The sequence below is a fragment of the Anser cygnoides genome, chromosome 13, assembly GCF_040182565.1.
Source record: "Anser cygnoides isolate HZ-2024a breed goose chromosome 13, Taihu_goose_T2T_genome, whole genome shotgun sequence".
Classification (NCBI taxonomy): Eukaryota; Metazoa; Chordata; class Aves; order Anseriformes; family Anatidae; genus Anser; species Anser cygnoides.
Window position 1 is genome coordinate 7,506,544 of NC_089885.1, and position 25,431 is coordinate 7,531,974.

Genomic DNA, 25,431 nt, shown 5'->3' on the forward strand with positions numbered 1-25,431 from the left:
ATCACAATCGTGGCGGACAGCTGACCTATCTAGCAAGGGAGATAAAAACCTTCTCCTTGCTCATTAAAGGAAATCAGGTGTTAGATCTGAGCCCGAGGTGGTTCTGCCTGAGCACAGCTGTTTTCACAGGGGCCCTGGGGGAGCTGAAGGGATTTGGAGCATGATACCAGTGCTTGTAGGTTTAATGTAATGAATCACACCTAGGGCCTGAGCAACCTGGCTAGGGGCTCTCAGCACTACTCGGAGCACTTTTAATTTGGGGCTTTCTTCCTCTTGCTGGTGCCTGAAGAGTGACAGGCTGAGAAAGCAATTGTGGTTAACAGCTTGTGTGAGAGGTCACTTCTGATAACTTTCCAGAGCTGCTAGGAGCTTTCAACTAGAACGTATTACTGAACCATCCTGCTGGGGTCCTCTGCCCTCCGTGGGACAGGACTGCATCTTCTGAGCCTTCTGCTGGCTGTCCAGATGATGCCTGGAAAGTGATCTGGGCCTCAGTGCTGTTTCTTGAAATTATAGCAAAGATGTTTTATGCTTCCACGGAAGTAGTTCAGTAGTGGGTACTGGCAAAAATTCTCTTGCTTGCATCTTGGGTAGGTGACTAGATCTGATATTACCCCTTAATCAAAGAAAAGCAGTCAAGGGCTGTCTGCTGTCCTCTAATGCCTCCTCAAGGAGCTCCTCAGTCGTTCTCTTTGCTCTTTCGCTCTGGCTGCTTTTACGTTCTCCTGAGTACACTCAAAAGGTGAAAGTGCTCGTGGGACTGGATGCTCACTGGTAAAGCTGTTTTCTTCCAGGTGCTCCTTTTGACCTTGCTCTGTTTCCCCTGCTGAAAAGGTCAAGTACACGATGAGCAGAGCTGTGCCTATCTAACAAGCATCCTACCTTTTCCCGTGGTAGCAGGACCATTTCACAGTGAAGTGTGCTCCCAGCAGAGAAATGCAGGTAAACAAATATGCTCGTACACTTCAGGGGCTCTTGCAGACTCTAGCTTGGAGCAGCAAGGTGAGCAGGAGGCAGCCCCTGAGGCACAGGGTGAAGGGGCTCGTTTAGGAGGAGGTGGCTGGGAGGATGCAGAGCAGAAGCTGTCTGCTGGGTGGGAGGAGAGGGATGAGCCTGTGCATGGAAATAGCTTGTCCTGGCACTCGTACACAGCTGGTGTGAAAAGAAAGCAGCAGAAGTTGTGAGGACCACACTGTTGTGTCCAAGTCATGTTAGGTGTCTTTGATGCTCACTTTCAAAGTGATGTTTAGGCTTTGTATTTATCTGTTTGAAGCCTCTGAAATTCTCTCTCCCTGACTACATCACCACTATGGGCACTTGTGTTTTCTGGAAACAGGCTGTGTGATACCTAATGCGTTCTCCCCAGAGCCTGGATTGGAGTGATTTTGTTCTCTGAAGTGCTTCATGCTTTAAAGCGACTGCATGTTTGGGGGCTATGTTTGTCTTCTCCATGACTTCTCAGCAGGCTGATTCGTCTCTGAAGCCCTGGGCTTTTTTGCCCCTTGCTACTGCCAGCACCATAATTCTTTGGGATGTGCTGGCTTAGTGCTGCGTTTTGACCATGTACTGCTGTAGATGCTGTGAAGGGTTTGTTTGCAGCTTTGTCATCAAGGTTGCACAGGGATCTGTGACAGCAGGGACCAGCTCCCTTTGCTGGGGATGAAATGTAAGTGCTCTCATTATCAAACATGCACCACGCTCCCACACAACACAGGCTACATCTGCTGGGAAGTTGAAAGGCAATGAGTTTGCATTAGACAAGTAAACTTGAAATATGAATTCTCCCTGTCTGAGATCCCTGTGGCCCTCCTGATGCAGTCCTTTGAGCAAGGGCTGTCATGTACTGCATGGCTGTGTAGCTTAGCACAATAGGGCTGTGGCTCAGCTGATGCCTCTAGATACCAGCAGGAAATAAATATTAATAACGCAGGAGCCTCCCTGCTTACTGTGTTCCCATTTCAGGCCCTCTTATTGCTGCTCCTTTGCAGCTGGAGAAATGGATGCAAAACGATCATCTCCTTTCAAATAACGCTAGAGCTGGAAGTGGAAGGGGCCAGAAGGGGCAGCTGAAATAACTACGAGCATAGGGGGACTGTCATCTGAGACAATATTAAGCAAGATAAATCCCACTTAATTCTAAGAGCAGGCTAATAAAGAGGGGTGTGACAGAAGGATGTGTAATAACGAACAGCACTGAGAGGGTCAGTGGGGTTATTCCTTACCATGTGTTATTTGCAACACACAAAAGGGATGTTCAATGAAATTTGAAGGCAATAAACTTGAAATGGGTAAACGAGTTCTTTTTATACTCTGTGCAAAACTTAACCTGGTAGACCTCGCTTCTGCAAGATCCTGTGTTGTTATGAGACTTATTAAGATACAAAAGTGGTAAGGGTTTTATGTGCCACACTATTTAGATCTATTCAGTTCATTTAAAAACAGTTTAACTTCATGCGCTAGCCAGAAATGAGAGCAAGCTCTGCTTCAGGTGCAGAAGCAAGCAACTTCCTTCAAAAATCCTGTAAAATATAAAGTTAAGACTATGCCAAGCAGAACATTTAGTTTACAAAACTGTCTTTCCTGTATGATTCAGAAGAAGAGGTGCTAAGCAGGGTAAAGGTTGATACGGCTGGTTAGAACATATGCTCTGATATGACAATTCACAATTGGTTTTCATATTTTCATAGTATCACAGAATGGCTTGGGTTGGATGGGACCTTAAATATTTTCAAATACCAACCCCCTGCCATGGGCAGGGACATCTCCCACCGGTCCTGGTGCCCAAAGCCCCATCCAGCCTGGCCTTGAGCACCTCCAGGGATGGGGCATCCACAGCTTCTCTGGGCAGCCTTTTAAAGGGCCTCACTACCTTCATAGTAAAGAATTTCTTCCTAATATTGAATGTAAAGCTACCCTTTTTCAGTTTAAAGCCATTACCCCTTGTCCTATCGCTACATGCCCTTGTAAAAAGTCCCTCTCACACTTCCCTGTGGGCTCCTGTTAGGGCACCCTTTAGGGCTTTTCCTTGGAATCAGCCAGTTTGAGAAATCAAGCTCACTGTGTTCTTCTGATATACCAGTTGTTTTTTTTTTATCAGAGGAGACTGTGCCTATCTAATGGAGAGCATATTTAATTGTTTGTATGTGGGATATAGGTGATGAAATTCTCATTTCTGAGGCAAGAAAGAAGCTGACTTTCCTCTTGTTCTGCTTACTTGGTGCAGTTGCCAAAATTCACCCTTGTCCGTGTTGGAAAGGGAGCTGACTGGAAAATTTGTGCTGAAAGCGAATGTGGTGCACTAAGGTTTTAATAATTATTATTATTAATTAATTATTGCTTCTGTGGTTTTCATTGCACCTGATGTTTATTTTTGCTTTCTAGAACTTGCTACAAGATTCTCATGGCTGGAAAAAAAAAAGTGGTGGAAGTATTTAATGCATGACATTATTTATCTTTAGATATTAGTGGAAGTAGGATAAATGACTGCAGATTTAACTTTGTTCTAAAATTGATTACATCTCTTTTGCACGCTTGATGTTATCTGTGGGGCTTTCAGTCATGCCTATGATTTAGTTATCAAACGGCATCGGGTCATACCTGCGGCTCTGGAGCCTGAAAGAATTGGATAGGGTTAGTGCTACCCTGGCAAAGTAGAGATGAATTCCTGATAGACAGACCAAAGTAGGTCGAACTACTTGATATGGTTTGCATGGATTCCTGCATACCCAGGGCTAGATTCTGCTCTCGGTTACGTTAGCACGGACTACATTCAGTAGTTACCAGTACTTGTTTAGGCAGAGAAAGTTCATCTGTAAATCTCTTTGGCTGATGTCTGTGCTCAGCAAGGTGGGCTACCGATGTCAGACATCCTGGACAGATGGCCACTGGGCACGTCAAGCAGCTCTGCGGGTCAGATCACTGCTACGTGGAGTTACTACGTCCCACGTGGGATATTGTGAACTTAATGCTTTGGACTGCCACTGTTGGTAATGCTGGTCGATAGTCTGGTCCAAAGCCCTCCTGTATCAATAGCACATCCTGCAGTGCAACTGGGTCTGGCCACTCCTAAAGGTACGTCTGATGTGTGATGATGTTGAGAGATAATTTCTCATTGCACTGAAAAGCAGAAGGGAAATTATTTTTGAAGACCTGGTGGGATCTTGAAAGCCCTGAGTAACCTGCTCTGATCTCATGGCTGACCCTGCTTCAGACATGGAGCTGGACTAGAGACCTCCTGAAGTCGCTTCTAGCCTGACTTGTCCTATGATCCCAAGCAATTAACGTTCCTGTAGGGTCTGTAACCCTTAGGGAGTCTGTGTCACAGTGTGTCAAACTCTGGTTGGTGATGGGCAGGAATCTGCCCTTGTCTGGAGGATCTTTGACTTTTCTAGCTTGGTGTGAGCTGCTTATGCCTGCGGAGTTTCTGGTCTCGTGTCTGTGGTGGTGTTAAAACACCAGCTAGTGTGGGAGAAAGAAGGCTGTACAGCCTGACTGTGAGTTGCAAAAAACTTATTCCCCTTCTGTCTGGGGTACATTTTGCATTGGAATCAGAACCATTGACACACTTGGTGAATTTTTCCCTGGAGTGTTTGGTACTAAATTATTTCCAGTCGTGTAATACCTTTGTGTTTGAGAATATGTGAATAACGATCCAGAGAGATTTGCTATAAATCAGCATTCCATTAATACAATTAAATTTGAGACAGTGGTCGCTGATCATCACAGCGTCCCAGGAATGCACGGGCACTTGAAACGGTAAAAACTTTATTTTCTCAGAGTTTGGACAGATACAATAAAACTGAGCGCAGTTCCTCTGGAGCTTTCTGCTGCAGTCACTGAAATCCGTGTGTAAACCAGTAAAGCACTTGGTCCTTGCAGCTTGCTTTGAGTGAGAAAATACAGCTGCGATAGTAGCGGAGTGCTTACATCTAAAGCTATTTTAGAACTAAATTTTGTTCAGTAAGACTCCTTCAGTCCCACAGAGACCTTTCAGCAGGAAGTTATTGTATATTTTCTAGCTTTTTTTCCTTTTGCAATGGGGAAATATTCCCATAGATGTTTAGGAAAATAAAATAAGAAACTGAAATGCCAAATGTCTCAACCAGTCCTGCTTAGCACTGAACACGGGCATCTACTGAGTAGAGAAGGCAACAGAAATAACTCCAGTGTTTGTTTTGCAATCAGCTCGTTTGCACAGAGGACCAGCAGGGGAATTCAGTCTGCTGGCATTGTTGGCCATTTTAATTTTCAAATGCAGCTGTACAATCAATTGTGATCATCAGTCTCACTAACATTCTTATAAATACAAATCAAGTCAATCAAAGGGCTCAAGTTTGCATCTAATTATTAAAACCGCTGAGTTGGAAACCACTTTTCACTCCTGGTTTTGAACCTTGTGCTGTACGGGAGTCGTGTCACCCATAATAGCCATCCGACAGAGAATTCCTCTAATCCATCTGGTAGCACAAATAGTTGAGGGACTCAAAATAACAAGGAAATGATTTACCTTTCTAAATAGGATATGGAATGGCTTTCTTGCCTCGTTACAGCAGCTCAAACACTTGCACAAATGTGTTAAGCTGCTTAGAGAGAGGATTGCTTGTCCAGGTAATGCGTCTTTCGGTAAGTTAAGCTGCGAGGAAAGCAAATGCTTGACTTTGTGGAATTTGGGGAATTCTGGAGAAATTGCCTGTGGGAGAAATTTAAATAAATAAACGGAGAGCTGCTGATTTCTTTCCTTCCTTGCCTTTATTCTGGGCGAGTTATTCCCTCTCTGTGCAAATGGGTCTATGCAACGCTAATAAGGAAGTCATTTAATTATGTAAAGCTGCTCCAGGTAAATGTTATTTACAGATGGCTGAAAAAGCTTGAATTATACTCATTTGCCAAGTGTAACCTCGCTATTTTCCCTCTTGCTGGAGAGGTGTTTTTAGTCGTCATCAAGGTAGCTGCAGATTAGGTACTCCTGTTTGCAGCTTTCTGCCCATTCTGAGTGTTTACTTTCTTTGTGATTTTTTAAATGGTAATGCTGCAGGCGTTGTGCACATAATTGAAGTAAGCAATCTGCTTGTTTATCTCTGTTTCCATTAATTAAATACGTGCAAGCTAAATTTCCTACTGACAAACATGCGATGACATGCTAAGGGGCCAAATCTGCTTTCTCTTACAGGGCTGAACTGCCAGCATTGGGGATGTCTCCAGAGCTGCATCTGTAGCCATCTCAGCTCGGGCCAGGCGGTTAGTGGAGGGCAAACATTTCACACTGAAAGAGACTGGAGGAATACCCCAAGAGGCCCCTTTTTTTCACCAGCATGTGTGAGCCCTCATGTCCTTTGGGCTTGCTACAGGCCGAATGTACTGCAAGGTAAATGTATGTCTGTAGGACACCGTGAAGCTATGGTGTTGCCCTTGGGCAGTGTGAAATGGTGCTCCAGGAACTTCAACCCCTGCCCAATGGATGCTTTTCTGTAGGCAGCTTTATTTTTCTCTACTTTGTTCAGTGCTGTCCCAGTGCTTGAATCTTCACTGACTTATAAATAGCAAAGGTGCACCTACTAACCTGAATAGTTGCCCTTGACCTACTGCAGCACAGCAAGGCCTAAAGGTGCTGTTTTTTGTCGAGGAGTCTCTGGACCAAGATGATAATTTGCTTCTCAGCAGATTGTTTGCATGGGTGCCAGCTCTGAGTGGGGTAGGTGGCTCTCATTTGAGGATGGTGCTGCCTGCCTGGCTGAGAGCTCAGGGAGGGTGGCGAGCTCTGGGTGCTGCCTCCTCCTGCTCCTACGCAATGTGCTGGTGCCCTGGGGCAGTCGCACAACTTAATCCACAGCAGTGGTTACTGGTCCTGATTATAACACACTGTCATTCATATCACTGAGAAGGGGCACACTGAAGCCCTGGCACGTGGCAAGTTACAGCAGCAGCACACAGTGGGCACAGACCTGGGGACATGGCTTGGCCATGGCTGGGCCAGGGGGCATGCAGGTGTGTCCTGCTCAGCAAGCAGGTAACTCTGTGCCCAGCTGCCTCAGCCCCAGCTTACTTGAAAGGAAGTTAATGTGGGGTGGTTTTTTTTTTTAACCTCTTTTTATAAGGAAACAAATCTTACTTGGGGCTCAGCAGAAAATGGCTTCTCTGGTTCGGCTGTCCCTAGAAGAGACAGGAGTTACTCGGCCTCTCCTTCGCAGAGGGAGTTTGTGCAGGATCAGTTGTTTTCTAAGCATCTTGGCTGCTGTGGCTGGGTAACGTGTCCTTGGTCTCACCCTGGTCTTGGTCCAGAGCCTATAAGGGGGAGTCCCACCCTCATGGCAGACCTTGCTGCCCCTGGGCAGAGCCGGGGAGCTTGGGCGCTCCATCTGAATCCACCAGCGGATAAAGCTAAACATGTACCTGTGTGCTTTGTGAGATCAGGGCCCACCACTGTTTGCTGAAAGGGATAAATAAGTGATTCTTCAAAGCTAATGGCCTCTTTTGTCCGTGTATATGTGCCGTAATCCCATTGCAATCCTGTAACAGCCTCCCTGATGTCAGAGTGGCCTTGTATACACTCACAGTAATGAGCTATCGCATCCTAACTCCCTGCCCAGCCCACACCCTCGTCCCTCTCGCCTTCTCTCTGTTGCTCTGAATCATTTTTCTTTTTCTTGCTTGTTGCTTGCCTGCAGCAATAGGTGCCTGCCCTTTTGCTCACTGGGAGGCTGGCAGTAAATCATATGTTTACTTTTTTTTTCCTTTTTACATTCAGGAGCAGTTCCTTTGCTTAGTTTGAAGCAGAATAAAAGACCTATAAATGGGGAGAATCCTGAAGGTAAGTACTTTACTGTGGACTTAATGTCAAGGTACAGTACACACAGTAGCTTTTACAGGGGCCGTTTAAAAACTGTTATCCACTGTATATTTTAAGGGCAGAGACATATTTCAGACATCTGATTGACTACCTGGAACGTCGATTCAGCAACATCCTTACTCCACAATTTTATTTTTAATAAACCTTGATCTGAGAAATATCGAGAACATCAGATATTGTGTTCATTGCCCTTAGTGGATTAATTCTGCCGTCTGAGTTGCGACAGATTTGCGGTGACAGGCAGAGAAAGAAATGGCAAGGTCTAAGAGGAGCAGTGGAAAAGTCACTCCTGTACATTTGAGGACCGCTTAAGTGTTGTCTTCCCTTTTCATTGTAGGAAGTGTTATTTCTGGTACTTCTCCAGGTGCTGATGGCTCCGGGAAGGACATGATTCAGTGATCTTGAATCCCTGCAGAGACCACAACACCATCTTAGTCCCTGTCTCAGAAATGGGCAAATGACAGCGACCTCCAGGGTACCCTCAACAGACAGAGCATTGCCATTCTCAAGCACCAGGGATTTAAAACAAGGATTTAGGAAGTGAATTGGACTTGAAATATACTAGAGAAAGCTGTCAATCAGTTGTCTGTAGCTTTCAAGTCAGACTGCTGCCGCTGTTGAATGCGTTGTTGGGGTAGTCTTTAAACTGACTCTTTCTCACAGCATGTCTAAACGATGGTGCTTCCCATAACTCTTTCTGCCCCTCTTCCCATCTGCCCTTGGACACACTCCTGTGTCTGCCTTGGTGTTTGCAGAGCTCAGTGTCTGACCAGGTCTGCAGCCCTCTGGAGAAGTGTTGCTGGGTTTGTTGCACGGGGTGGGGTGTTTGAGCAGCTTCTGCAGCCTGAGGGGTTCTACTGAACAGCCTCTCCAGGGCTCTCCAGATATGCTGATCACCGGCATCTTCCCAACAAGCAGGATTTTCATCCGTGTTTACACCTAACCTGACACCTGCTTCTACTCCCCCTCTCATGGCTATGAGAGATGCTGACTGGGGTTTCTCCACCAGGATGCATTCTGTGCTCTGCATTTCAGAGATTTTTATCACATCTTAGTTACCTTCTGTTTCAGACAACTGCTCCGACTCCTTTATATTGTTCATCAGTTCAGCAAGGAGCTCCCTGCTTCCCAGCCCTTGTCCTTTTCTTGATTCTTGGGATGTGTCCCCCACTCAGAACATTTTGGAACATAGGGATTGGACTGCAGAAGGTGATTCTTCAGGTCTGGTGAGGTGCTTGAAGTCAATGCTGTGGTTCTGCTACTTGAGCTAAGGCTGCCTGTGATGTGCATGCTCCAAAGCTGTGGTTATTGAAATTCCAAGACAACTGGCATATGGCTGCTCTGCTCAGGCAACTGATGATGTACGCTGATTTCCAAGTGACTTCTGTATTTTGGAACTACAAGAGATGCCTCTGGCCCCAGGCAGTTTGGTGGAAGCAGCACAATGGTCATCTTATGGAGACAGAGGCTGGAGAGCACGGGCCATATGTGCCTGCGTGTAGGAGACATACCTGTGCGTTTGTCCTCCACCTGTTTTCTGCCATGGAATATTAGCACTCAGAAGAGGAATTAATCAAGTAATGTCAGCATGAACGTTCTGCTTCGTTTAAGACAGGATATAGCTCTAGTGTGTTTGATATTTCCAAGTACTGGTATTTTTACATAGGTAAGAAACCTTCAAGTCTGAAATGCATTGAACAGCTTCTTACAGGAATTGAAGCCAATTTTAGAGTATTACCGTGTTATCACAAGCCAGAAGCATTGGCAATCAAAGGTGTTTTTGAAGCCGTTAGCTCCAGTTTCACTGACTCGTTTGGTGTTTTTGTCTTTGGTAACACTCATTGCTTTTGAGGAAAGAACTCACTGACAGCTTGGAGGGCAGGGCAGGCTTAAGCATACTGGAGAAAAAGAAAACCAAAATGCTATATCTAAAGCCACTGTTTAATCTTTGAATCTGAGATTAAATCATATTATTTTATTTCCATAAACGTTTCTCTTTACAGATGTCCTGAGAGAGGGGAGTTCGGTGCCTTAAAGTAGTTGCATGGACAACAGAGAATGAAAAAGCCTGAAAACAGATGTCCTGAAATGTGTTTATTACCATGCATTAAAGCAGGTAAGCCTGGAAAAGGTATTTTAGCATATTTTTTGTTTTGTTGACTGCTGCTAATATATTTATATATTTGATGGCTTTTTTTTTCTCTTCGTCTCATTCATAGGATGTGGTCACTGGCTTAAAAAGACCTTGAAACACTAAGGCCAGAACTGAATTACGGATGTGATGAATTAAGAGAGCTACTTGAGCGGGTCGCGCTGGAGCAGCCTGCCTGGATGAACGGTGGTTGTGCAGGTGTGCAAGTGTGGAGTGCCTTTTTCTTGCCAAATGCATTTCATGTGTCTACACCTCAGAAAAACAAAGAAAAGTATTTTCTGCCAAATCCTCCATTGCATAAAAGCTAGAGGATCTTTATGCCTATGTCTGCCCTCGAGGTAAAACCAGGTCTCGAGAAGGGGTCTTAGCTTTTGAGCCCTCTCTCCATGCCTCTGGCACGACCTGTGCTCAGGAGGGCCGAGCCAGCCTCCTGCAGCTCCCCTTCCATCTGGAGCTTGGCACAGGCATCTCTAGCTGGGGGCTGTGCCGCTGCGGCTACGTGGCGCCAGGCATTTAACACGCTTGGCTCCTTCTGCGCTCTGGCACGCCCAGCAGCGACTGCAGCATGAGAGTGCCCAGAGCCAGGAAGGACCCTCATGGAGATGTAAGCGGGAGCAACAAAATCCTCCTTTTCTGCATGTCAGGCTGGCCCTGTGCACCTGCGTCATTTGAAGCCCAGTTGGCTTTTTGGGGAGCACTAGAAAGACTCAGACTCTGTAATATACCGTTTAACCTTGACCTTTACATTTCAGTTATGGTGCTGTTCAACTTGAGAAAGAGATGCTTGCTTTACGGTATTTAGTTTCAATATAAGATTTATCTATTTGTAAACAAGGATATGAAACAACTCTTAAAGATTATTATCGTTATTTTACCACTTTTCTCCCCTGCTCTGAACCTCCATTTCATTTTGATCTGAAACAACATTTTTCTTTTCCTTTTGCCAACTGACCTGGAAAATCCATTATTCAACTAAATCTAAGCTACCCCAAATACATAGCTTCTGTCCAGAAAAGTAATTTGTTTTTTTTTGCCATCAGTCTAGAGTTTCGGACCATTTGTTGTACCCCTTCTCTTCATTGTTATGATTTGCTCTATTCTGTGGCCTGAAATGTGATAATATGAGCAGAACAGAAATGTGAAGTGAGAAGATTTTTACAGACAGATCTAAAACTTATTTTGTTTGCTGCAAACACAGAAGTAAACAAAGTGCTATATTAATTTCTTCTTTTCTAGAAGTACCAGGAAAAAGTGGAGAGGGGAAAGAAAATTTGTAACAGAAAAACATAAAGATCAACGTCAGTATTTGTTGATTTCTAAGTTTTACTTCCTTTTTATTTTTTAAACTAGGTTCTTCAAACCATCTAGTTGCAGAAATTTGCATTTTATGAGGAAAAAGGTACAAGATATGATGAGATCATCTTAGGTAGCATACCTCTTTTTCCTCAACTTGTGGCATCTAAAACGAAACATGCTTGTCATCTTCTCAGTAATTTCTTATCATTGAAGTTAAAATATAATCTAAGTTTGCACCAAATGAGCTGTTCCAAGATGAGTTTGCCAAACTCTGTATTGCAGTGGGATTTCTGCAATTACGATTAGATACTGCCAAACAAGAATGATCTGTGGAATACAAGTGAATCCAGCGCTGATTAGCATCTCTAAATCCCACAAGAGGTTAGAAGAAGCACAACTCACATTTAATCTTTTGTCTCTGTGTCTGCCAACCACAGCTCTTCTGCGGTAGATGCAGCACGACTGAAAAGGGACGAATGGGGAAGAAATGAGGGGCTGATGGAGGGCTTTTCTATTATAAGGGGCTGCAGTGCTTTAGGATGTTCTTGCTGCTCACCAGAGGTCTCTGCTGGATTGATAGATTGTGTGGCTGTGTCCCATCCGGAGGACAGAAACTGCCAGTACGAGAGTTTGCATGTTTCTGTGAGCTTATTTTTACTCCTCTTCTCCGTTTTCAAATTGATTATTGATTCTCCCCACCCAAATTGAAATAAACAGCCAAAGGCAGCATTTGTCTTAGTCTTGTCTGAGAAAGTCCCAATGGGAAATGAAAATGTTTGCACTATCTGTTAGTGGATTTTACATTAGTGCTCCACAAACTCTTCTGCACATCAAAAAAAGCTCTACATTTGAGCAGTTTCACTAACAAGCTTCATAGCTGCTTGCTGGATTAAGGCAAAGTTAGGATTTGTGTCTGATTTTAATTAATCCCAGGCAGTGCTTCCATTTCTGCTGTTGGTCAGTCAAGAGAGACAGGTAAATAGTCAATATGCTGTATCTTTTTACTCTTACAAAAAATATAATGCCTGCTGCATGAAGATGTTACCTCTGCTGTAAGCCTGTCATGTTATTCTTTGGGGAAAGAAATTCTTATTTTCCGATCCATATACTTATGTAAAGCAGTCACTTCTCTTACATGCAAACCGTTTAATAATTTTATCTTCAGCTTTCAAACATAAAAGCAAGAAAGTTATCCTATTCCAAACTTAACTGCTTGTGTATGTTGTTGGTATCGCATAAGATTACTGCTCGGAAGACGGTGCATTTATCTTTCACTTGAAATAACCCAGGAGAATGTCAGATGCAAAATGATTTTTGAAATCTTGGCATTTACTGCTGCTTTATACTGTCTGTGTGCAACTTCAGTCAACAGCAGTGACATTACTGTGCGAGTCCCTCCAACTGAAGGGAATTGGCACCCTATTAAGCCTCCCTCTTTGCAGAGCTGAACTGGAAATATGGTATGATGCAGCCCTGGTTTTACCTCCTGACAAGCAGTGATCAGAATCATGGCTGCTGCCAGCTGGGCAGGGTTCTCCCCTTGTCTATTTACCCCTTCCTTAATGGATCCTTCATCTGATATTAGCCACCTGATGATGTCCCCCTCATTCCTTTTGCGACAGGCTTTCTTTTTGGCTTTTGTCCCATGTAAATGTGGCCCTGCCAAGTCTCTCTGTGCTGAGCTCCCTTCCGTGCTCTGTGGTTGCAGCATCAGCATCTCACATCCGTGCGGCTCAGCGCTTCTGCCTCTGTGCTCCAGCGACGTGGGTGCTGCTGGCAGAGCAGCCCCCAGGATGCGATGGGGCTGGGGACCGTGGACACGGCAAGGGGGTGGGTGATGCTCAGCAGTGTCCTTGTCCTACAGGTCTGTCCCTGCCACCTGGTCTCAGGGAGGCTGGGTGCTTGGCCTGGCTGCAGTGGGGTCACCCATCAGCTTTGCATCACTTTCTGCTGAAACTAATTGCTGAGTAAGGGTGGTGGTGTTTTTCAGCCTTATTTCCTATTGCTTGTGGTGGATGTTGCACGGGGGTGTGGTCTCTTCCGAATGGGAACATAGACACACGTGCTGAGTATCCATGTGGGGCTGTGTTTCCCAAAGATCAAAGATCGGTGCTGCTGTGTACAAAAGACCAGACATAAAGTCAATTAATGGGACTTTATGCAGCCGTAAATTCTCTCATCCTGTCATCTTCCCATTCAGGCAAGAAAGATGTGAGAATCATGTAGATGCAGAAGCAGAGCTTCATAGTAAGACGGGGGTCTTCTGATCACAGCCACAGATGATGGCCCCTTCAGGAACTAGCTGCTAGTGGTAGGGTTTATTAGGACGGTTTAGGCCCCCCAAATTCCCCTACTGCTGCTGGAGGCTGCTCACCTTGTAGCCCAGTTCTGGAGAGCGAGCAGCTCAGTTGGGAGCTCTTTAATTTCTGCTATTTAAAGTCAAACCAAACCTATCTTATTTGGCTGAGGCAGGACACTGAAGCAAGGCGTTCAGCTGGCAGATCCATCAATCCTTGGCAGGCGAGAAAAGAGCAGCTGGGAGAGACAACCTCTGCTGGTGGCAGTCAGAAGAGGATGTTTGGTCGCAGCCTAATTGTAAGTGACGTGGGTGAGTCTGTGCATAAATTGATTAAAATAGATTAAGAAAGTGTATGTGGGGAATCTTCCCAAGCTAACTGTCATCAGTGGAAAAGGGTCTTTTTCACTGAAATCTGTGGCGTTGGATCCAAACCCTAGAAATACATCACGGAATAATGTGGTTAGTGGAAGGAATGGAGATATCTAACAAATGAACAGTTGGAGAGCTAAATGGGATTTGAGGTGATGCACTGAGTTCCCGGCTCACCACAGACTTACTGCTTGGTATTGCCCAAGTTAATCAGTCTCTTTGGACATCTCTTCCCAGCATGGGCAGTGATGTGTGTGAAAAATTGATCTCTCTCTCAGTTTTATCAGTATGTCCACTGCATTCTCCTCTGCTCTTCCTGCGCGTGCCTACAACACATGGTGTACCTGGCACGTCTTAGCTGGGGCCCCTAAGCTGTTTTATATGATGTCTTAAGGAATAAAAAGTCATAAACAAAGGCCACAATAGGTCTCGTTACTTGCTCAATGGCATACCAGAAACTAGCATAAGGTCCAGTGCATGGCAGGCTGTTCCTGCGGTCTCTCTGAAGGCTGATCTCTGCTCCGTATGCAGCTGCATTAACACCTTTTTGTTCCTCCTGAGCCTGACAGCTGTGTATCGTATTACTGGTGTCTGTGAAATGGATCATTTTCCACAATGGGTTGTGATGAGAGCAGAATAAGGGGAACCAAATAAGCTTAAAAATGTTCAGTCTGAGGTATATTCCCCTCATTTTTATGAATTATGTATGCATTGTTACAGTGTGGCATAGTGTATAATTACCTTTTTTGACTTACTATAAAATGCTAAAGTATGCTTAATGATAGTGCTTTTTCTATTGGTTTAAAATCTGAACATAAATCCAAGGTATTATTCAATATAGCTTCACATAACTATATTTCAAAGTTCGTGGGATGCTTTATATCTAGGCTTTTAATCTCTTAATTCAGCTAAAAAGTGGCTTGAGTAAGTGACTTGATAAATAATTTAAAAAATAGCACCTTTACACTGTAATCATGCCGGGAGAAATGAAAGAGTAGCTGAAGTGTCAGAGGTTATAAATTGCAGCAAAAGTATTAGCATCCTGGTGCAGAAGTCTGTGTCACATGGAGAAGCGAGGTCTCCTGGCAACGTATTGACTCTTCCTAATTAGTAAAAAGATTTATACAGGCACTAAAAATGGGCTAGTTTATTGATCTTTGTCACATCCCTGCGCTACAAGAGTTTGGCTCATTCACTGTACGGAGGAGTACTTTGTGTGGGCTTGGGCCGGGCCTGGGGGAAGTCCCCGTGCCTGTGCTTGGCCTCACTTTCTGGAACAACGTGGCACCACGCTCTCATCCCCAAGTCAAAGAGGTTTTAGAGGACGGCTGTACTCTGCGAAATGCCTGAAAATGCTTGTGTGACATCTGGGACAGATCTGCCCAGCGCAGAGGTAAAAAGACGGTGTTTCTATTTGCGCGTGGCCGAGCAGGATCCGGCTCTTCTTAGCCGCCCTGGGAAGAGAGAGCCGAGCCTGGGCAAGGGAAGCCGAGGGGCCACAAACTTTTGCGGTGAGGCCGTGGGGCTGCGAGCGCCTGAGGGCGACGCGAGCGGCGGGGCCGGGGCCGGGGGGCCGGGGCCCGCTGAGGCCGCCAGGGGGCGCTGCGGGGCCTGGCAGAGCGGGGCGGGCGCACCTGCCGTCGGCGGGCGGGCAGCGCCGCTCCTCAGCCCCGCGCCTCTCCCCTCAGCCCGCCGGCATGGAGGCGTAGCGGGGAGCCGCCAGCAGGTAAGCCCTCGGTGCGCGGCTTTCCGCTCGAAAGCTTCCCTCAGAAAGAGGAAGGGGGGGGGGGTAAAAAAGTTGGGACGGGGCTCGGGGGCTCCGCGCCCCCCGGGGATGAGCCCGGGGTGCCGCTCCCGCCGCCCTCCGCTCCTCTCCTCAGGGGGAGCGAGCCCCGCGGCGGCAGCGAGGGGCTGTGAGGGGCGCTGCCCGGGGAGCCCCGTTAGCGGCGGCTCCTCGCGGAGCGGGGACCCGCTGCGGGGAGCCGGCAGCCCGGGGGAGCCTGCCGGGGGTCGCCGCTCAGCCCCCCGGTATCCGTCCCCCGGCAGCCCCTTGCGGCGGTGGCCGCGGGGCCGGTCCCGGTGAGTTTGGCAGGACGCGAAGTTCCCTCAGGGAGACGTTTCCGAGCCGTAGTTTGGCAAAGTTACCCCGGGGCGGGGGGCAGCCTCTGCCCCGGTGGGGTGAGCACCCAAACGTGGGTTTGTACCGCACCCTGGTAGCACCTGGCTTTTTGTTTATTTTTTCCTCCGTGCGTTTGCACTCTGTTGGTTTTATTCGAGTTATTTAAAAAAAACTCCGTGTTCAGTGTGTGTGCGTAGGGGCTGAGGCAGTGGGACCTCGCCACACAGGGCAGCCGGGAGCAGCAGGACGGGGCTCAGCACCCCCAGGGCTCGCCCACGGCACTTAAAAGCGGGCACTGTGTCAGGGCTACAACAGCGTGTAGCTGCTCCGCGGTCTGCGTTCGGACACCTCGGCTGCAAAAGCAGGCAGCTGCCTGCCCTGCCACCGCGCTGTGCTGAGGGTCCCCCCTGGGCGGCAGGAGTGTGGTGAATTTGGGGAGGACGCGGTCATGCCGGAGCTGAGGCGGGAGGTAAGGCTGCAGAGGGAGTCTGACAGCGAGTCAAGTTCCCGCTGTGCAGACGCTGCTGCTGAGGAGGAGACGGAGGGACAGGCTGGGATTTGGGCTCCGCGAGCCAGCGGGATGTAACGCACGCACAGCAAACATGAGAAGCGAACACTCCTGTCAGTTTACCAAGGCACAGGCAGTGCTCATCGGGGCTCGGTGAGCCCACGGTTAAGGAGAGGCTGCAGTTGGTGACGTCCAGCGTGGCTTTTCAAGAAACTCCGAAGGATTGCCTCTGTCTGAGCGTGCCCCTCTGTGCGGGGGAGACCTCTTGCAGGGGGAGGCCGGGGCTCGCCGTGGCCTGCCCGCGGAGCCCGCGTGTTGCTAAGCAGCAGCTCGCACCTCCAGTGGGCTCTGATGTGAGGCAGAGAGGGGAGACCTTCCCCTGCGCCAGCTGGAGCCTGCCAGCCAGCCCCCGAGGGTGTCGGGAAGCGTGCGTCCCGCGTGCGTGTGTGTGCACGAGCTGCTGGCCTCCTCCTGAGCACCGGCAGGTTGGGAGTGCAGGGACGGCCGCTGACGGCACCAGGCCGTATCCTCACCCCCCTGCCCGGGCTGCGGGCATGTGCGGGAGAGAAAGAGGAACCTTCAGTGTTGGTTGCTCTTTCCATAAGGCTCTAGAGTTCCCTACAGACCAGCCTTTTACTTCCATGGTACCTGGAAGCTCCTAGGACATCTGTCTTCAAATTGTTTGGTGATTGATGGGTTAGCAGTTAAACAGTGGGAGGGATTTGCTTTCACATGATGTAGGGAAAAAGACCCAGGTGAGCCACATGAGGGCATTTAGCCAACTTGTTAGCGGGTGCCCCACAGCTGGCGGAGCTCCTGCATGCACGTGGTGTCAGCTAGCTTTGTCTGAACTGCTCGGTGTCTCGCAGAGCAGGAGCAATGGAAAGCCTTTTAGTCCCTGGGGCTGCTGGGCTGCTGGAAGCACTTTGAAGCAGTAGCTGAAGCTCCTGGAAACCTGTGCGTGGGGACTTGAGCTCCAGACAGAAGTCAGACCAAAACAGACCCTGAGAGGGTGAGGAGGGATGCAGAGGCAGGCGGTAAGAATGTGAGCTCGGCAGAGGGGCCGTTCTTGTGGCACACATCACTTGTGGCTGCGGGGCAGCTGAAAGCAGGGAGCGGCGGTGTAGGAGAGGGAGGAGGAGATTTCCTGGTCTGATGGAGGCTGGAGGCCTGGGCCTCAGAAGAAGCCAGGTTTCGCAGCCTTCAATCCCCAGAAGTGGCTGCAGAGGAGCAAAGAAGCAGAGACAGGTAGGAGTGTGCATGCTGGGCTCCAGCTGTTGTTTGCACTAAGGAGTTTATCACGTCATAAGTCCAGGTGTCGTGCCTTGCCACTAGTGTGATAAGCTCAAGTCTCTGAGGGTTCAAGAGTGTGTGTGTTTAAGAGTGTGTGTGTGTAGGTGTAGGGCTCGGTTCTGTGTAAAGAGCCGGGCAGAGATGCAGGTAGGCTGCTGGATAGCAGGCGTGGGGAAATGGGAACTGCACGTCAGACCCATGCCCCTCAGGGGCTGCTCTGCCTGCAGGGAGGTGATAGAAGCATCCAGGTGAGGCTCTCTGGCTGGGACGGTCTCTTAAAGGTGTTTGGTTTGTTTGCACAAGTGAGTACTGTGGTCCCTGACTGCAGAGAACTGGAGAGGGAAGGGTAAGTGCTACAGTTATCTGGTTTAAAGCTATAGAGAACAGTGCCTTCTACGTGCCATTTGGAAGAGAGAGGCTGTTTTCTGGTCCAAATTTTGTGTGTCCTGGGTTGAGAAGTGCTTGTGGGACTGGAGGCAGAGTTACAGGGAGCATGTCTCTGCCCTGTAGAGCCAGTAATCCTTGCTGGCTGGAGGCTGCAGAAGAGGGAGGCTGCCAGGGGTGTCTGAGGCTCAGGGCATGGACCTGCGCGTCTGAGGGAAAGGGCCCGGAATTTGTGTTCGTAACGAGAAGTACAAATAAAGCACTCATAACGTATAGACTTTTCCTGCTCTCCATTACATTTGGGCTGTGAGTAATCTCTCACTTCAAACCGAGGCTCAAGCTGAAAATATCAGGGGATGCTAAATTGTCAACAACTATTAAACAGCCTTAAAGAGCTGTATGGGAAGCTGAGTCTGCGCTCGCTCCGTTTCTGAGCTTTCCTCAACCAACGTGAGTCTGAGCTATTTATCAGGAGGTCTTTAGTGCTGGAAGGGGAAGTGAGCATTTAAACTCTATCACAAAATAAGGAGGCACTTTAAGAGGCCGTTTGCTTTTCAGGGTGTCCAACTGAGAATAAATCTTCCTTTAAACAGCCTTGAAAAGAAAACAAAGGGAAAAGATCTTGCCCATGCTGCAAATAATGAGAACCTTGCTGCTAGCTTTGATGGTCAGGGTTTCCTCCAGCATCTTTCTAAGCATCTGGTACTTGACCTAGGTGAGCCTCCCTCTGGAATTGGCAGAGGGCTGAGAGCTGCGTTATGTTTGGTGGTGACGCTGATGGGGGAGAGACTGCGTTAGGAACTTCTGCAGGTCTCTATATTAACTATATATATATATATATATATATATATATCTTTATCTGTATATGGTTGTGTTTTTTTTCTATTTTTTTTTCCTCTAATCTTTTCTCTTCCTATCTTCTTGACCCCAAAAACAGCACAGGAAGAGGGATTCCCTCCACCCCCCTTCCCACTGCTATGTATAAGTTAAATTATCAAGGTTGTCTATCTGACAGAGCAATTCCAGGGTATATAAAATACAAATTTTGATTCGCTTTTGGCGTGCTTCAGTACAATACCACATTGCTTGCAAGATTCCACAAAATATCTCAAAGTAATGTTATTTTTTTGTTTGTTTGTTTCTTAAGCAGTTTCTCATAATTCTCAAATTCTGGGGGTTTTGTTTATTTGCTAACCTAAACTGTTTTCTCACAGAGAAACGTGGCAAAAACGTGGAGATAAAGGATAGCCTCTGGTTATGTAAGGGGAAGAAATCCCCACCAAGGGTGTGTTTTTCTCCAAGACAGTAGGAGATAGTGAAAGTGACTCGCCTTTTGTCACCAGCGGAACAAAGTGCCCCATCGTGCTTCCCTGGCACTAGTAAAAGCGTGTTTTCTGAGCAGTGTGCAGCTGGCACGTCATCTTTTCCTGCTAATTCTGCCTGCTTTGAGCATTGCGTATGAGGGAGGCATGTCGCTATGAGTGAGACCAAGGGTATTCTGCCTGCAGAGTTGTGTTCTGTAGCTTGTTTCTTTAATGTCCAGGAGTGAACGTGAACCAAATTTGCCATGAATGGTGCAAATATTGTTACTGCATAGCCATTGCAGAGGTGTGAACGTGTACAGCAGCAGATAGAAACTTGATCCGGCTGCCGCTTGTAACGACAGCAGGCTGTCTGTGGTCCCAGAAAGAGCACTGATGAAGGCACTGCGAAAGCAGCTTCCCTCTAAAAGCAGGGAGCGTTTCAGCATGCAGATGGCAGCCCAGTCTAAAATCTCGTTCTGTGGTGTGCCGGGCACCTCTGTAATGAGCCTCGAGGAACACAACGGGAATGAGAGGAGTGTGTGGGAGGGGGGGAGAGGAGGGCTGTGCTATATTTCAGGATTGAGACCTCTGCTTGAACTGTCTTTCTCTCCATTTTTAATAGTGTTTCTACAAAAGCTGCTTGGGGAGCAAGGTTGGTATGACTATAAAGAAGCAAAGCATCTAATCTTTTGGCTTAATAATGCTCTTGCGTAGGCTGCTGTGAATTGGAAGCCTTTCTTATTGATGTTAGAGCGGTGAGTGAGTTTTGAAATTGGCGTGGGTGAGAATGGACTTATCTCCTTTAATCTGAAATGTCTTACTCTTTTGTGGCTGAAACTCCACAGAGGAGATTTGTGCTCATTGGCATGATCGCCTCAAGTGCTTAGGAGGCCGAGGCCGTGACCTGCCAGTGGTGTTTGCTCCAGGGGTCAGCAGCCGAAGAGCCGGAGCCAGGTGTAGCCGTGGGTTTTCACCAATTTACAGGCTTCAGAGCTGCTGATAAGCCCTTCGACTTCTCATCAGCCACTTGTTCTTTTTCTTTCCCCACCACCCCTGGAGAGCAGGGCGCTGCTCTGGTTTCTTCTCCTTTGGGAACTCTTTGGCTCTAACTGCGTCAGCTGTAGGGCTTAGGCTGATTTGATCCCTAAATTCACCCCAGTACTAGCACACTGGTTTAGCTTTCCAAGTGTAGACCATCTCTCTGTTTTCTCCTGCACCCCCAGGTGACTTTTCTGTGATCTTCGAAGTACTTCTGTGGAGTTAGAAGAGGCTACGCCCCGCTCTATAAACATAAACTCACTGGGTCTGGCAATCTGTACATTGCCTACAGTTCTTCACGTTGCCTGAGGTACTCTATTGATTAAACCACAATCTGCAGAAGTAAATATATGTAGAATATTAATAGCTCCTACTCCGGGGGGGGAAAGGGATGTAAATTAATAGATCCATTATGCTGACCTCATAAACCAGGAGCATTTGAAGTACAGCTGTAATCCTCCTCCCACAACACGTATTTCACTTTGAACGTCTATAAAAGGCCTGGACTACTCAAATTTAAAAGCTGTGATATGGGCCGAGCATATCCATATATCTTGTGATGCGTAGTTAGCATATTGCAAAGTTAAGGCTGGAACAGTAGCTCTCTGTAGGGTCCATGGTAGTGGTGAATCAGTACATCATCGATGAGGCATCTCGGCATGAGACTTTAAAACACAAAACAAAGAAGCTAGCGTTCCCATTCCTTTGTTGTTTCTGTTTTTTTTCTACTTTCCTTCTGCATTTCCACTTGCAGGAGATGCTGAACTAAGAGAGAAGAGGCGTATGATTCAGGGATTTGCAATCCAATTTGAAGATATAATGAACTTGAGTTCTGTGTGACAGAGTTGCTTGGGGATTCAAGGTCAGTGTGTGGTGTGAGCGGACGGCACTTGATCTGCTAATCAGTGCTGGGTAGGTTTAGCTCCTTTTTGTTCGTGAATCTGTTGAGATGGGCTGCTCAGGTTTGTGTTCAATTATCTTAGCAGAGATTTAGGTGAGTGCCTTTAGTACGTGTTCATCACTGACCCTGCTGGTTAGCATTTTGATTCTGTTGATACTGGAAGCTTTTGTAGTATCGCTGGGCATTTCTCTATTTTCTGCTCTCTTATTTTTTTCCCCTGTAAATGAGCTCTGAAGGCAGCTGTCGGTTCAGAAAGTTCTTGCAGGAAAAGATTCTTGTGTTAATGCTTGCAGGGTTTTCTTGATACAGGACGAACCAGCAGCTCGCTCAGCATTAAGCCTGCTGCTTTAACACACTTAAAACAATTTCTGCGTCTTGCAGCCAGGAGTGTTAATGGCACGAGTTACTGTGTGGAGGCCATCCATGGTATTTTTTGTGCCTGCTGCTGAAGCCCATTTTTTGTTTTGCAGTTACACTGTAAGATACCTCTTAAGGCTTTAAGATGCTGCACTTAAATACCGTCCGAATGGCAACCTAGAAGATACCAACTTCTTAATGGAAGCATTCCAATCTTTCAAACAAAGCCTCGGTGTTAACACCTAAGGGATGTTTCTTTCGAAATAACTGATAAGATTCTGAGATTACCTGCTTCACATCACAGAAGATCTGGGGCTTTATTACTTGTTCCTTTTCCTTCACACTCAGACACGCAGCCTTTGGAGGAGTCCTTACAGACTGTAGTTGGACCTTGTCAGGCTCTCTGCTGTGTTTACCCCAATTTTACATTTTTCATAGGATTACAGCTGGACCAGGAGAATTAGCCCAGTGTGAATTTAGTTAAGGACCTGAGCCCAGCGGAGCAGCGCTGCCACGGAGGCTCTAATCCAGCCAAATGAATGCTGAATGCATGCTGCCTCGCAGAATTAATGTTCATTGCATATTTAGACGACTTAAGTGGCTGGTTATGATGGTGAGATGCGCAGCGGATTAGGCAAAATGAAATATTCTTTGATGCTCATTGAGCAGCAGAGCAAAGAAAGGTGAGTGACTCGTATCAAGTAGAGCTGAAGATATGATATTTGAACTAGCAGGCGTCTCTGATTTTAAATATATTTTTCATGTCTGTGAGATCAGGGTGTCAACAAAAGGGGCTGGTGCCCGTTCTGAATTGCTTCCATCCAGCACACTGTTTATACCAACCTTTTTCAGTAATACTCAGCTCAAAGTTTGGTGTGTTGGCAAAAGAAGACCTGAGGGAGAATTGTCATTAAAATTAAAAACCTTAAAAGGCGGAGTGGGCAAATGACTCAAAAAGAAAGGAACATAAGTCACCATCTAGCATACTGTAAAGACGCCGAAAGAATTACTGTTGCCATTTCTTCCTTTGTGTCTGGGGTGAAAACAGTAATTTATTTCCCTAAGATTTCTGAACAACAAAACCTGACAACTGGAAACCACTAAAGAGGTGGGCTGCTGGTTTTAGTGAGCACCTTCTGCATCACAGCTTCTGTGGAGGAACCAGAACCTACAGAGCCTCATGGTGTGTCGGCAGATCTCAGTCTGTGCATGGACTTGTGCATGGGTGCACGCACACACCACTTCTCTTGCTTTCCCTTCAAAAGGAACACTGTATAAAGCAAAGCTTGGGGTAGAAATTAGAGCAAAACCAAATTATGTTTAAAGCAGGGACTCAGGAATCGCAGTGCTGGGCTTTGTGCAGAATATTAATGCTCCACTTGGCTTGCTGTTTCTGAATGCTTTCTTCTAACCTTGTCATTTGATTGAAATTCTTTTGAGTCTTGGAAGCTATACGAGCCGAAGTGGGTGCTAGAAGGACAGCCAGCAGCGCACAAAGAAAAAGGAATGCAATTTCCCAAGGCCTCTTTTCTTGAGGACTCAGAAGAAAAGAAAGGGCTAAGTTTGTCAGCACTGATGAAGACCATTAGGCAGCATATGGGAGTCAGTCTTTTTCTTTCTTTCCTTTATTTATTTTTTGAGCAGAATTAGTGCTGAATTGCAGCCTGGTCCTCTCGTAGTTCCTGGGTGCTCACAGCACAGCCTGGGCAAGCTGCCTGTCTGTGGTCTGCAGCTTGTCCTACGCTTCTCCCTCTGGTAAGTAAAGGAACCTCTTTGCTCATCTCCACACAATGGCAACCTGGTAGGTCACGCCAGGGCTGGATTCACGCAGTGATTCTTTCAGCCTTCTCAACCAGCACACGTTATTCTGTGTCTCTTCCCTCCTCTCAGTGATCTTGGGCAAGTTAGCTGTAATCAGCATTTCTCTGTATCCTTAGTAAGGAAAACATCTTCACTCTTCTGGAAAAGGTCCTGGACTTCGTCCTCCTCCGGTGAGGTGTGCCCAGCAGCGTGTTCTTGTTACAACTCTGAGTCCCTGCTCGCAGCTGCTTGGAGTTGGCAGCATCAGAGTAAGCAGCTCCTGGGGGCATTGCTGCTTGGTGTCTGGGGGGAAGGTTTCTCATTTGACAGGAGTTGCTCAGCTTTGCTTCTGGTACCTGGGGCTTCTGCTGCTTTGCCTTGGCTCAGGCCACATGCTGACCAGTGAAGCTGTTTGCTCCGTTTGGGCTTTGTCCATCCATTGCTAACGGGTTGAGCTATGGGGATCTGCACGTGGGGGTAGGTCTTGTTACCTTACGTTTCATCATGTGTTTCAGGTGGGTGTGAAACCAGATCTGCCTACTGCTGTGCGTGGGCTGGTTGGGCATGCAGGTACTGTCCCAGCACAAGTCCCATCGCTGGTCAGCAATGTACACAAAACCCTTGCTGGTATTGCTCATTTATGGGGGAAAGGAAGAAAAATGCACCAAGACATACTGTTAGAGTAACGTTGCCTACAGCTTCACGTGGGAGCAATTTTGGGACATGGGTTTCATGACGTGAAGGTCTGTCTGATGCACCCACATGTGTGTTTCAACCTAGATGTCCCAGGTTTCATGTACAGTGCAAGCGTCATCTTTTTGCCAGTTAGGATGCGGGAATTATACCTTCGTTTTGTAATGAAACCGGTTTCTGTGATGTCTTCTGGCCATCCTGAGTCATTAAGTCTTAGATCTTAATTGCATAGTAGTAAATGTTGGAGGTGTTTGAGAACCTGTCACACATAGCAGTGGAAGGTGGGCAAATAAGGTGGTTTTGGTAACCATTTTCAAAGACAGAGTGACTGAAATTATCTTTTGTCATCCCCACCCTTTATTTCAAATACAAGGAAGAGAAATGAGGGATGCGTTATTATACAGGTACTTCTGTAACATATAGAAATCCTAAATGGAAATGCTTGTTTTTTAAGAGAGCGTCTTTGCACCAGGAAAGGGAGCTTGGGGGTTTTGCAACTCAGCTGTTAATGGAGAGCTGGAAGTGGGGAGGAGAAGACACTGCCTGGCATGAAATGAAACTTTAGTATAAAATTCTGTTAAAATCAGTGCTTCAAAATCTTGCAAGCTCCTAGCTGTAACCTGCTTTTTATGAAACGTGCTTCAAACGGGAGGGTATTATGCTGTCATAGGAGGTTAGAGTGGATTGCAAGAGACCAGGAGGCACGAGGGGAGCCTTAGGTTCAGCCACTGAAATCTTCTCCTGAGCGACCGCAGAGATCCAGTCCTGGACACATGCAGCCCTCCTTCTTTAGGCTGCTTGGCGTTCTTCTGGGGGAAATGGATCTTTCATTGTACCTTGTGTTCTTTGTCAAATGGTGTGCTGAAAAAAAATGATGTATGATAGAGCAGTGTGAAAAGCCGTGTTGTCTTACAGCTGTCTAGCAGGGGATGGAGGCAGTAAGCAGCTGAGCCACCGGTCGTGCTGGGGTGCCTGATGCTGCCTTCTGCTGATGTCTGGGGCAGTGAAGACAGCACTTCAGGCACTGCTGTGTGTTTTCCTGCTAGCTCCAGTGGGGTTGTATCAGTTGTGA

General features: G+C 47.0%; 1 protein-coding gene across 14 annotated transcripts in view; it reads left to right on the forward strand.

The window, feature by feature from the left end:
• Nucleotides 1–25,431, forward strand: part of IL1RAPL2 (interleukin 1 receptor accessory protein like 2) — a 425,448-nt gene that overhangs the window by 54,686 nt on the left and 345,331 nt on the right. For 8 of the 14 annotated variants that reach the window (XR_010834812.1, XM_048075288.2, XM_048075281.2 and 5 more), the window contains 6 exons: nucleotides 795–942; nucleotides 6,170–6,364; nucleotides 7,745–7,807; nucleotides 9,850–9,962; nucleotides 10,066–10,196; nucleotides 13,767–13,889. The gene's annotated coding sequence lies outside the window, so the exon portion shown is untranslated. Of the gene's footprint in view, nucleotides 1–794; nucleotides 943–6,169; nucleotides 6,365–7,744; nucleotides 7,808–8,917; nucleotides 9,513–9,849; nucleotides 9,963–10,065; nucleotides 10,197–13,766; nucleotides 13,890–15,575; nucleotides 15,689–17,400; nucleotides 17,838–25,431 lie in introns of those variants that run through there. The other 6 variants (XM_048075316.2, XM_048075359.2, XM_048075277.2 and 3 more) reach the window with 5 other exon arrangements.